Here is a 12,628-nt window from a genome sequence, read left to right on the forward strand (position 1 = left end):
TTGAACAGCAGCGCAGGGACATCTACTGCGGGGAGCTCTGAGCGCACAGAAGACGCGTTCCACCAGCCTGCCGACAATCATGACGCAAACAATGCCGAGTCAGAGTCGGAAATGGCAATCATTCCAGCAATGCCGACAGGCACCCCTTTGAACACAAGCAATGGCAACACTCAAGTAGATGAAACTGTCGCCGATACTGAAGTGAATGATGAAACTGATGACGAAGCACAAGGGGATGAAGATGATGGGCAATCAGAGATCGTGGTACCTCAGCCACCGTACGTTGGGCAGAGATTTGAATTGTTTGCAGAAGCAAAGGAATTCTACCAGACATATGCAAAGTTCCATGGGTTTGCGGTCAACACCGAATACCATAGGATACTATCACTCATCCACAGCAAAAATGGGACTCTGAGTAGCATGCCCTACATACCAGCTGACATCACAAACCTAGAGGCAAAATACTGTAGAGAGAGCAAGTTGGCTGACATAGAAGCCACGATGGCCTGCTTCGATGAGAAAGCGAAGGAAGATCCAGATTTCTTCTATAGGATAAGGTTGGACGATGAGGACCGTGTCAGGAACATGTATTGGGTGGATGGTGCTGCAAGAAAAGCCTACAAACATTTCTGAGATTGCATTTCATTCGACGCGACGTATCTCACTAATATGTACAAGATGTCGTGCGCTCCATTCATAGGAATAAATAACCACAATCAATCGTTGCAGTTCGGGTGTGGGCTCGTTCGGAACGAAGACACAGATGGGTACGTTTGGTTGTTCAAGACCTTCTTGGAGTGCATGGATGGACTTGCTCCAATGAACATAATAACAGACCAGGATTTTAGTATGCGTGCAGGCATAGAGGAGGTCTTTCCGTTGGCAGTGCACAGGCACTGCAGGTGGCACATTATAAAGAAGGCTGAGGAGACGCTAGGACCGTTCTTTGCTGACCGTCCGGAGCTGCACAAGGCATTCAAGCTGTGCGTGGACCACAGCTTGACGGTGGAGGAGTTTGAAAGGAGCTGGATGGCCATGATTGAAACATATCAAGTCCAAGACAACGAGACTCTTGCTAGCTTGTGGGAGAAGCGAATGTATTGGGTGCCGGCCTACTTCATGCAGTGCTTCTTCCCTTTTCTGCAGATTACACAGCACAGCAAGGGGTTCAATGCTGTTTTGAAGCGGTACGTGAGCCCTGGCAACTCATTGCTACAGTTTGCCAAGCAGTACACAGCTTTGCAACAAAAAATACTGGGATCTGAGCAACAGCAAGAAGCGAACACCGTGCTAAAGCAGCCAAAATTGCTAACGTATTTACCGATGGAGAGGCAGATGAGCAAGATATACACCAACAAGATCTTTAACAAGTAAGTCAGTTGCGTTACAGTCTTATTTACACAAAGCACGAAGGCAGTAGGTCCCATATAGAATGCAATGCAGTTGACATGTTTAATGAAATACTGTTTGCCATTCTTACTCAGCTGAAGTTGCCATGTTCAATGAAAATACTGTTTGCCATGCTTACTCACATGCAGTTGACATGTTCAATGAAATACAGCTACCATGTTTAATGCACTGTACTTCCATTGGGCATGTTGGTATGCAAATGCCAATGTCAACAGAAAATGTTATGTTGTTGCCATTTCTACTGAAATGCAATTGCCATGTTTACTAAAATGCAACTGCCATGTTTGCTGAAATGCAATTGTCATGTTTACTCAACTGTAGTTGCCATGTTTAATAAAATGCAGTTGCCATGTTTTATGCAATGTGCTTCCATTAGGAATGTTGGTGTGGAAATAACGATGGCCAGTTGAAAATGTAATGCAGTTGCCATGTCTAATGTACTACAGTTGCCATGTGTAATGTACTATAGTTGTCATGTCTAATGTACTACAGTTGCCATGTTCAAGCTACTATATTTGCCATGTTCAATGTACTATATTTTCCATGTTCAGACAAAATATATTTCTATTTACATGACAACATAAGGTGCTACAAAAAAGATCGCACGATAGTTTAACAGAAAACACACAAAACTTGCAGATTCCAGGAACAAATAAAGTGTGCCGGCATGTTCACGGCTTTCTAGGTGGACGAACATACGTTCAAGGTGTGTTCTATTTTGGTCATGTCAGATTCAGAACCTGAAGACTCGGACAAAGGAAGGAACTACTTCGTGAAAGCCTCGATCGGATAAGGCGAATACTACTGCCAATGTTGCAATTTTGAATGGGACGGCATTGTGTGCTATCACATACTAAAAGTAATGGACATGAACATTGTGACACGGATGCCCCGCCATTTCATAAGGCGGCGATGGACTTGGAACGCTGACGACACGTTGGCGCCGCAGACAACAAACACAGTTCTGGCTGTGCATGACGAGAGACCTGAGTCAACCATGGAAGCCGTGAGGCACGTTGTGCTGACAAAGAACTATGCTGACTTAATTGATGAAGCATGTAAGAGTGATGAGACAGCGAGAGTCACAGAAAAACACAGGAAGGCCCTGAAAAGAGAGCTTGATGAGATCAAGAAGAGGAAAGCTGAGGAAGCCTTACACAGGTTCCCCCGCACATCAAGTGTGCCTTTGTCCACGGGGCCATCATCTGAAAACTCGGAGATAGGATCTGGAATAGCGAGCAAACAAACCCAGGTCAGGAACCCGCCCCGTTCCGTCACAAAGGGGCGTCCAAAAGAGATAAGGTACAAATCGGGATTGGAGATTCAAGCAAAACACAAGAAAACGAAGAAAGGGACGGGCAATCCGTAAGCAAAATTGGGGCGGTGTGACATGGTCCTTGTGGACATTTTGTTTTGTAGCCTAGATGTTGTGAATTTTTTTAAAATTGGGAGAATGACTCTTGAGGGGCATCAGAAGTAGAAGGAAAAATACATTGAATGGATAACTGAAGTTGCCATGTTGTGGGTACTTAATCTGCCATGTTATGTGTAGTTAATCTGCCATGCTATTTTATACTAAATATGCCATGCTATTTTATTCTAAATATGTCATGATATTTTATATTGGATCTGCCATGTTAATTATACTGGATATGCCATGTTAATTGTACTGGATCTGCCATGTAGTTTATGCTGAATCTGTCGTCTTGTTTGTACTGAATCTGCCATGTTAGCTGTACTGAAATATGCCATGTTATTTGTAATGACTCTGCATCGCATATATTTCCATGTTAATTCGACACGGTTTAGTCACACATAGTGTGTTGTGTGCAAATGTATGGGAAACAAGTTGAAAAAAGCGTAACGTGCATCAACCACGGGAAAGGTTACGGCTACATGATCAAACTACCATGCTAGCCGGTGTAGTTAGCAATGAAAAAGAAAGAAGCAAAACAGCCAAATGAAAAACGACGATGACTTTCACTAACCATATCTGATGAACTACATTTGCCATGTTTTAAAACATCGTAGACGCATTCGAAGCAGCAAACTGGTGCTACAAACGATGAAACCATAATAATAATGATAAACATAAAACGTATATGCTGTCACGCCTAAATAGGTTCACATCCACACATATATTACAGAAAATATTCAAATGTCGCTCACACACCACCACTACATACTAGGCTACGCAGGGTTGCAGTCATAACATAGCACACGGACATAGTTTTGACAAGAACAAAGATAGTACCTTACATTCCTCGGCAACATAATGTAAGGTATGTGTCCGGTGTATAACGCCACGTGATCACTTGTACTTCTTGATGACTTTCTTGACAGCTTCCTCCACAAACTCGCGTGCTCCGGACCGCTTGTTGAAATCTTCATTTGTCAAGTAGCTCCATGTGTAAATTTTCCGGAGGTCAACAACCGTTGCAGCTGTGACAGTGGGAACAAGTCTACCTTCCCACTTTGCAAAGTATTCCAACGTGTGAAAGCCAAAGTCCATCCTGCACAAGAAAAAGAGTGAGGTGAACTCGCAAAAAGGACAGACATAGCAATGTTAAACTTCAATTCAGATGTAACAACAAAGAGGGGTGGGATTGATGTAAATGGCACATGAAGGAGGGGGTAGGAAATTACGTGTTCCCTTGATTCGTAGTCGCCACATACTCAATCGGGGAATGTCTGATCTGGACCTTTGAGTTTTCGTAGTGACGGTTCCATGTCTCTTTGACGTTGTTGATGAAGAATTCAGCATGCGAAGTAAGGTCGGCATCAGCTGTCGAACGCATTGAATCAAGCACCTCAAAGCGTTGGTTTTTCAGGTCAAGACAGATCGCATAGTGGTGACCACACTTGTCATGTGGGTCGTATGGTGCAAGCTCCTGGAACATGGGGAACAGGACCTGCAAGTAAAAATGAAGGAAATGAGAAGCAGAGTTCACATGAAGAACAGCAGAGGGACAAAAAAAGTAGAATCGCGTAGAATGTTTAGTTATAGTGGGTAGTTGAAAGAAAGTTGCTGTCCATGTATGAACAAAATTTGCCGTGTATTTTACTTTGAAGTTGCCACATAGTTTGCACGGTATGAAAAAATCAGAAAGTCAGTTTGCATGGTAGCTGATGCCACATGAAACATTTGCCACATAAACAGAGTGCAGATAATGGCAAAAAACCATACCATGTGAAAAAAAGTGCAAACAGGGAAGGAGTACTCACATATTTCTTCACTGTGAGCTTGAATTCACCGTGTTGAGCAAAATTCTTCCTCGGGATTTTGTGGTGGAAGTCACCATCCCATATTTTGCAGGTCACATTGTAATGCATGATTGTTTTGTCGGGAAACATATCCGTATACTTGTTGATGTAGTCAATCCCGCATGCAACTACATTTGTTGACATTTTACCGTTTGGCCTCACAGACTCACAAGATCACCCAGGTCGACGTACGTCGCTTCGCATTGAATGACCTTGGTTCTGTCCAAACATGAGCTATATGAAAATGATATAACATGAAAGAATCATGTCTACTAAGTAAAAAAGGAAGAACTAAAACGTAAGCAGATCATATCTAGAAAGTAGAAAAAAAATATGAATGGTAGAAAGAGCAAAGCAAAAATGTTGTCATTACGCTTTCAGCTCCTTCATGTGCTTGCTGCTGGCCCTCGCATTATCAAATCGCTTGACAATATCGTATAGCTGGGTTTGTTCCTTTGTGGCCCTGACTTCGGGCTCGTAGTCTTCCGGGGGAGGTGGGTGAACTACCCTCTGCTGCCTCACAAAACCAGGGGTGGCACTCCTAATGGTATCTTCAGATACCGTATCTGCAGGCACATTGGAACTTGATTGCCCCTGACCTCGTGAGGACCTCCTCTGCAATGCTGCCTCCTCGATCCTGTGGTAAGCTTCATCAAGTGATGATGAAATCTCATCAGGGGTGCCTACAAGGATCAAAAAAGTGGGTTAGGGTACCTGGAAAAACAAAACAAATGGAATGTGAAAAGATAGGGTGCATGATGTGAAATGTAGGTACAAAAAGTAGGGAGTTGCCATGTGGGGGCAAATCCAGTTGCCATGTTTAGTGCACTGTAGTTGCCATGTGACAGCAACTACAGTTGCCATATTGTGTCAACTCCAGTTGCCATGTGCTTGCCGAACGAAAAATGCAGCATGGAAACAAAAATACAGGTGACATGGTGCAGCAAATCCAGTTGCCATGTGTATTGCACTGTAGTTGCCATGTGACAACAACTATAGTTTCCATGTTGAATCAACTTCAGTTGCCATGTGATTGCCGAATGTAAAATGCACCATGGCAACAAAATTGTAGGTGACATGGTGCAGCAAATCCAGTTGCCATGTCATCACATAACAGTTGCCATCACAAGTGAGAACCCCAAAAAGAATGCTTGGTACAAAAGTCAGACTACACAGATGTATACAAGAAAATGATAAGCACATAAGAAATGTACCTTGGACGATCGGCTCTGCGAACTTGATAGCCTTCCTGCCCTCGACCATTGGTTGCGCCATCATTGCGGGCATGCCTCCCGGGAAAGCAAAGGCAACTGGCATAGGATCTGGCACCACTGGTTGATCTTGACTGATGCCAAGGCTGAAGCTCGGTGGGGTGAAGGCCATTGGGTGCCTCTCATGCCTACTGGCCGGACCGCGAACAACTTGTCGGGCAGAATCCAAGGGTGAAAGATCAACAAACATATCTGAATCAGCCGCTACAGAATGATCGGGCTTATTTGTAGGGCGGGTTGTGTTGTCAGCGGTATCAGCCGCAGCTTTCTTGACAATCTTCTTGTTTGGGCTGTAGGGGACACCAACATTGACTGGGAGCCTGGAAGTGCGTAGATTTAAGCTGGGGATTTCCACTGCGGGTAAAGGTGCAGTCTGCTTCGGATGTTCACCTACGTCACTCATGCCCGGCTTGACACCTGCATCAGTTGTGCTCCGGTCTTCCAGTTTCTCCATCGCATTGCTTTTGGCAGGTGGCGGGAACAGTGTGGACGCAGGAACATAACCAGACTCATCTTTGCTGCTCCTAGCTACAGCTGGTGCGTTGGGTATGTATGTTGATTGCTTGCGGGGGCTACGACGCCTAGGTGGAAGACCAGCACGCGAAACAGTTGCCTTAGCAGTATCTGCACCAACAGGAGCTGGAGCTGTTGTGCCAAGACTCTCACCTGTAGATGGCATATCATTATGAACTGCCGCCTCAGCCACTTTTGTCATGGACACAGGAGTGCCACCACGCACACGCTTGGAATGAGTGTCAGATGAGCAGGAATCTTCCTTGCTTAGGTTGGTCTCAGGAGCGTCCACTTCAACGCTTGCTGATGGGGTGGCATGGCTCACAACAACATCCTTCATTGCCAGAAGAGTTGGCAATATTTTAGCTGTCCTGACAGATACCGACTCGTCACTCCCTGATGTACTGATGCTTGTTGTTCTAACCTGCACATCTGCAACCGGCGGAGATGGTCGGCCACTTGCGTCATAGTTAGTGGGAACAGTTGACGGTTCAGCAGCAGTTTTGTCGACTGGCGCCTCATGAACATCTGAGTTGCCCCCTGTTGACAACTTTGAATGAAGGCGTTCGAGTGGGTCCCTAATGATATGCTTGGCCCCACGTGCAGTAGTCTTCTTCACCCTCAAAAAAAAAGCACATGAAAAAGGTATTAAAAAGGAACAAACAATATTTGCCATGGTAGAAATCTAAAAAAATGAAAAAATAGGTGGAAAAGCTGGTAGTTGCCATGTAAGGGGAATATGAGTTGCCATGTGGCCTAGTTAGCAGTTGCCATGCAAATCCAGCAAGAGTTGCCATGGTAGCCAACTTGAAGAATGATAAAAATGTCTGATGTACCAGGAATGCAATTTCAAAACTAGGTATGGGATGAGCACACAAGCCAATGGAAAGATGGCACTTGCCATGTAGGTACAATAAGAGTTGCCATTTGGCCTAGATAGCAGTTGCCATGTAAAAGCAAGCAGGAGTTTGCCATGTAGTTAAAAAGGAAGAAAATCATTTGAAAAATAGCAGTTGCCATGTGGGGATGATGACAGAAGCCCATGTGACAAGCTGAAGGATGTATTGAAAAAACAAAAATATAGCACTATGTCAATGAAAGCACATGGCAAACCTACTTCTTGACTGGCTTTCTCAGGTCTGGCAACACGACAGGATCCCCAGTGTTGAACGTCGTCGTACGAGGAGATGACTTGGTGGAAGGGGTGTCACCAACAATGGGGGCACCTTTGTTCAACCGAGCCAAAACACGGGTTGGCATTGGTGCCTGTTTCTTCGTAATTGCTCGTCCACCAGTTGTCGCCTCACTGCACGTATAAGATGGAGGAAAAAAAGGGTGGCAATTGTAACACAGCAAACTCAGTGCCGTGCTTAGCAAAAACAAATGCAGAAAGGGATCAGTCTGTTCCAAAAATATAGACAAAATAAAAAACTAAAATTAAAGTCGAACCTCCTCCTAGAAGCTACGGGATCGGTCCTAGACCTCTTGCGAGGAGAACCCTGCCCAACATCCTCTGGAGCCCTCCCCCTCTTTGATGGCAACGCGCCATCGCCTCTCGCCGTCGTATGTTCTTTGACTTTCTCCGATGGAGGGACATCTGGTGCATCCTTTCCCTTCTTACCACCTGCACAAACTTCAACATGTTCATCATCATCGGTGTCTTGTTTCACGTTCTCCATGTCATCGTCGTCATCCTTGTCAAGACCAACGTCTCCATCTAGGTCATCTTGTGTGTCAGCAAGCTCTTGGGAACTGTTGTAGTCATACCGGCCACGGCAACCAGTTGGCCGATGTGTCCGTTCTGGGACAAATGTAGTGAACTGCCTCGCAACCGCATCGCTGTCAGAGCCATAAAGGGACGTCCACCCCTCAACCAACTTCCCGAGCAAACCGGTCATTTCGGATGCAAACTGCCCAATTAGATGCTCAACAGGTGCCCTCGCCTGTGCACAAAACAAGAAGCAGCAATAACCAATCATATTACAGTCACTTGCATGAGATCAAAAAATAATCCAAGGCAACCATAGATATGTATCTTTGATTACCTCAGTAGGGCAAGGAGGAGCTGAGTGCACGTCCATCCACTTTCCAAAGTTTTGAGGCCCCCCAAACACGTTGTAGTCTATAGCATGCTTGGCCATCAGCTGGAAAAAACCAAAAAACAATAGCTAGGATGTAAGAGAGAGAATGATGAACACTGATAGCAGTTCATGTGTTGTAAAATGCAACAAAGAAAGAAGACGCGAATATAAGTTTTAGCACGAATGACAAAGTTGCCATGTGGAGTGAGTCATGGATACCGTACGCAGACAGCCATGGCTAACAAAGGTAGTCATCTCTTGTTAACCACAGACGGTTGCCACATGGCGATTTTTCATATGTTATGTCGCAAAAATTTGTAAGAATGTCGTGTAGAGATAGAAACCAGGACTAACGTGCAGTTTTCAATATTTGGTATCAGTTACCCTGTCTGCAGCAAGCACAACCTTGACAGCATCGATAGTCCACGCAGAAACAGCAAACTTGTGCATAGGCGGCGGGCCTCCTATCCCAGTGAAATCCACGGTAGACAGATCAAGACAGTCGACATACATGAGTTGATGTACGACAATTTTAAAAAGAAAGAAATATCAGTTGCCATCATGGTATTTTGCGAAAAAACAGGATAATATATGTTCCTACAATCATCAAGTTAAAGTGCATGAAAAAAGAGAAAAAGAAGAAGTTGTCATCTGTATGTGCTAATTGCCATCATAGTGTGATGGCAGTTGCCATATTGTCATGATGGCAGTTGCCATCATAGTATGATGGCAGTTACCATATTGTCATGATGGCAGTTGCCATCTTGTTATGATCAGGTTGCAATGCATGAAAATAAAAGGTGTTAAAAAAGAGTGTTCACAGAAAAGGACTGGTGAAAAAAATACCATTAAATGCAGTCGACAACCCTTCTGGTACATCTTGCTTGAGAATGCATCATGCAGGAAGTCAGCAATGAACTTACACCAATTCATGTTCTTCACATCTTTCAGATTCGCCTGCACCGCACAATTTTCAGGACAACGAGTTGCCGCATCAAAAACCAAATGGAAAAAACATCAAAGAACACTGGCAGTGACTACCTTGCACATGACATTGGAAGCCAAAAGATTGGAGGAAAATAATGTAGTAAAGATAGATCATTCACCAGGATGGGGAAGCATTTGTTGCTTTGGCGAAGAGAAGTGGTCGGCGCGAAAACAGCTGAGATGAGGTACATGAGTAGTTTCATCTTAAAAACCTCGCCATGGGTTGTCATGGCCTGCAGCGAATCTGCCAGTATAGACGTGTTCGGCATGGATTCCAAACCAGGAAACAAACGGGGGAACAACGCTTCCTCGATCTTGTTATTGACCTCATACGGGACTTTGATATGTCCACGGGGCACACCCAAAGTGCAGAAAACAGATTCCTCGTTCAACGGCAGTCTTCCACGTCCTGGAATCACAAATTCCCTGGAGGCGGGGTCGTAAATCTCACCAAGGCAGTCGCATACAGGGTTGACTAGATTCGTGCACCGGACATTCATTAGAGCCTGCATACCCATCTCAGCAGCAGCTCCCTTCTGATCGTCGGTAAATCTGTCAGTCAATGAAGTCAGTCGTTCCTGGGAGGCCCTGTTACGAGTATGTTTCTTCTTCTACAAAAAACAAACAAATGCTCAGTTGTTGCCGTGTTTTCACTGTCATGAAATGTTAGTTCATGACAGACGACTGCAAAGCTCAAGGTGGCAACCAATAACATATGCAGGAGGAGGAGGGTGTGTGGACAGTTACCTCGTCGCCCTCTTTTTCCGTCCAGTTGCCTGATTCTGCATTGGTGGATCCATGAAATCATCATCATCATTTTGATGATCACCGCGAGCCATTCTGTTGAGGTAAGAACAGACCAAATTATCACGGTGGAAATGAAAATGCAGGGAGTAGGCAGTTGCCACCTAACAGAATGTCCTTGCCGCATGAGCTCGAGTGAAAATGTCAACTAGTGAATGCAAAATATCACATGAACACGCACGCACCCCCCCTATGATTGTCGAAAACATAAATGTGGCAATTAATCACATTGGTTACATTTGAAAAAAAATGTACAAATCGTAAATGCACTTAAAAACAAAATGTTGAAGTTGCCATGTTAGCACAAGATAGTACGAAAGAAAGTCAAAAAATCCTCCACTGCACAAACCTGAGATGTGGCAGCTCACACCCTGTCCTCATGCAACAATGACTTGACATGTGTTCAATGGCAAAAAATGTGCTAGGTTGAAATTTCCATGTTAAAATGCAACACAGAATTCAAAAAAGCAATGAAAAACATCTAATGAACAACCTGAAATTGCCACAGTGTGTTCAGATATCAGTGTTGGGATCTACGGTAGGGTGCGTCGACTGCAAATTAAAATTTCCTACGCGTAGAACAACCAAGAACATGCTACGGGAGATGGATCATAGTTCGTTACCACTAAAAACGTAGTGCCGTGCAGCGGAAGAAGTGTTGGGGCAGCGCTTCCGCGTGGATCATCTCCTCCTCATCCGATCTCCCTCGAACAGCCGGTCGTCCGATCCCACGTACAAGTTCGCCGGAGCGGCGCAAGTGCACCGCCTCTAACGGTATCCGCGCGCGCACGAGGAACACCGTGTGGCGGACTGCTAGGTCCGATCACACAGTCGGCAGCGAGTGGAGGTGTCTATTCGCAACACATGCAAACCCTAGTCGCAGCGCCGAAGCGATCAACCACATAAGTGCGCTGCACCTCCACCTTATATAGGCGTCCGTCGCGGGCTCAACACTTGGGCCTCGCACGGACCCTAAAGCCCACAAGTCTACTCAGCCACAATCCGAATACAGCTCGGATCACATCCGACCAGTGTCTTCGGATCCGACCTCGTAGGTTCCTTCCCTTAAGCGCGCGACCCCTTAGGTTCAAGTCAGCTTGGTCGCAGTTCGGATCACCTCCGACCTACACGGTTGGTAGCGGCCTCTAGCAAGGCGTGCCGACCACTAAGCAGACTATGAAGCTGGTTAGGCGAACTTGTACAACATGTCACACTTCTGTTCCCTTTGCCTCACGATATATGTTGTCGAGCTCAAGGCGAGACTGTCATCCTTGTGCTAGCCCGACCTCTTTCTCGTTCCAGTGATCCCGACCACTACCCGGATATCTCATAATCCTTGTTGCATGGCCATGCTTATCCTGGTCGGATCACACGAGGGGCCCAGAGTATATCTCTCCTGATCGGAGGGGCAAATCCCATCTTGTTCGACCATGTCTCGCAGCATGGGACTGACATACCCGAAACCTACCTTTGTAACTACCCAGTCACGGAGTAGCGTTTGGTCGGCCCAAAGCAAGTTTGTCACCATCTCGAGTACATGCGCCAGCTCAGGTCTTAGGACATAGAACGTATGTTCTACTAGAGACTCACATATGACATATCGCTGCGTCTCATAGTTGGGTCTGTCCGATTCGGACCTTATCTCGACTCGGATCTGACTACGTTGAATCCGACCAGACCTTTCCAAGTCCATATTATCCGGTTAGCATCCAATGCCCCATGGCTAGTGAGACCAAGCCATCGACCGTGTCATATGTTAGTCTAGTCGGCTGCGCGTCCACACAACCCTTTCGACTAGGGGCCTTTTAGGACAGTCATCATACAATGCATAGTCCCACAAACAAGTCACGTACTTGCTGATACACATTATTGATAATGTCCAAGGACTATCTTTATTCATAAATACATAGGAAATATCATCATACATGATTGCCTCTAGGGCATATCTCCAACAGTCATCATGGCAAAACACAAAAAATTGAGTCTGTCGTACAATGAATTTGCCACATTATATGACTATAACATGGCAACAGACATGCTGTGTTCAGACAAATACTTGCCACATGGAAAGCATGTATATGGCATCTGACAGAATTGATGTGAAAGTTAGTTGCCATGTTATGCAGCCAATTTGCCACATTATCCTGTCTACAACATGGCAACAGCCATAGTATGTTCACGGTCTATTTGCCACAAGAATATACTATCCATGTGGCGACAGATACAGTTGATGTGCAGATTAGATGCCATCCAGTGCAATTGGTTGCTGAAACTGCAGTGACTACCGATTTACTACAC

The sequence above is a fragment of the Triticum aestivum genome, chromosome 2B (genome assembly GCF_018294505.1).
Source record: "Triticum aestivum cultivar Chinese Spring chromosome 2B, IWGSC CS RefSeq v2.1, whole genome shotgun sequence".
Taxonomy (NCBI): domain Eukaryota; kingdom Viridiplantae; phylum Streptophyta; class Magnoliopsida; order Poales; family Poaceae; genus Triticum; species Triticum aestivum.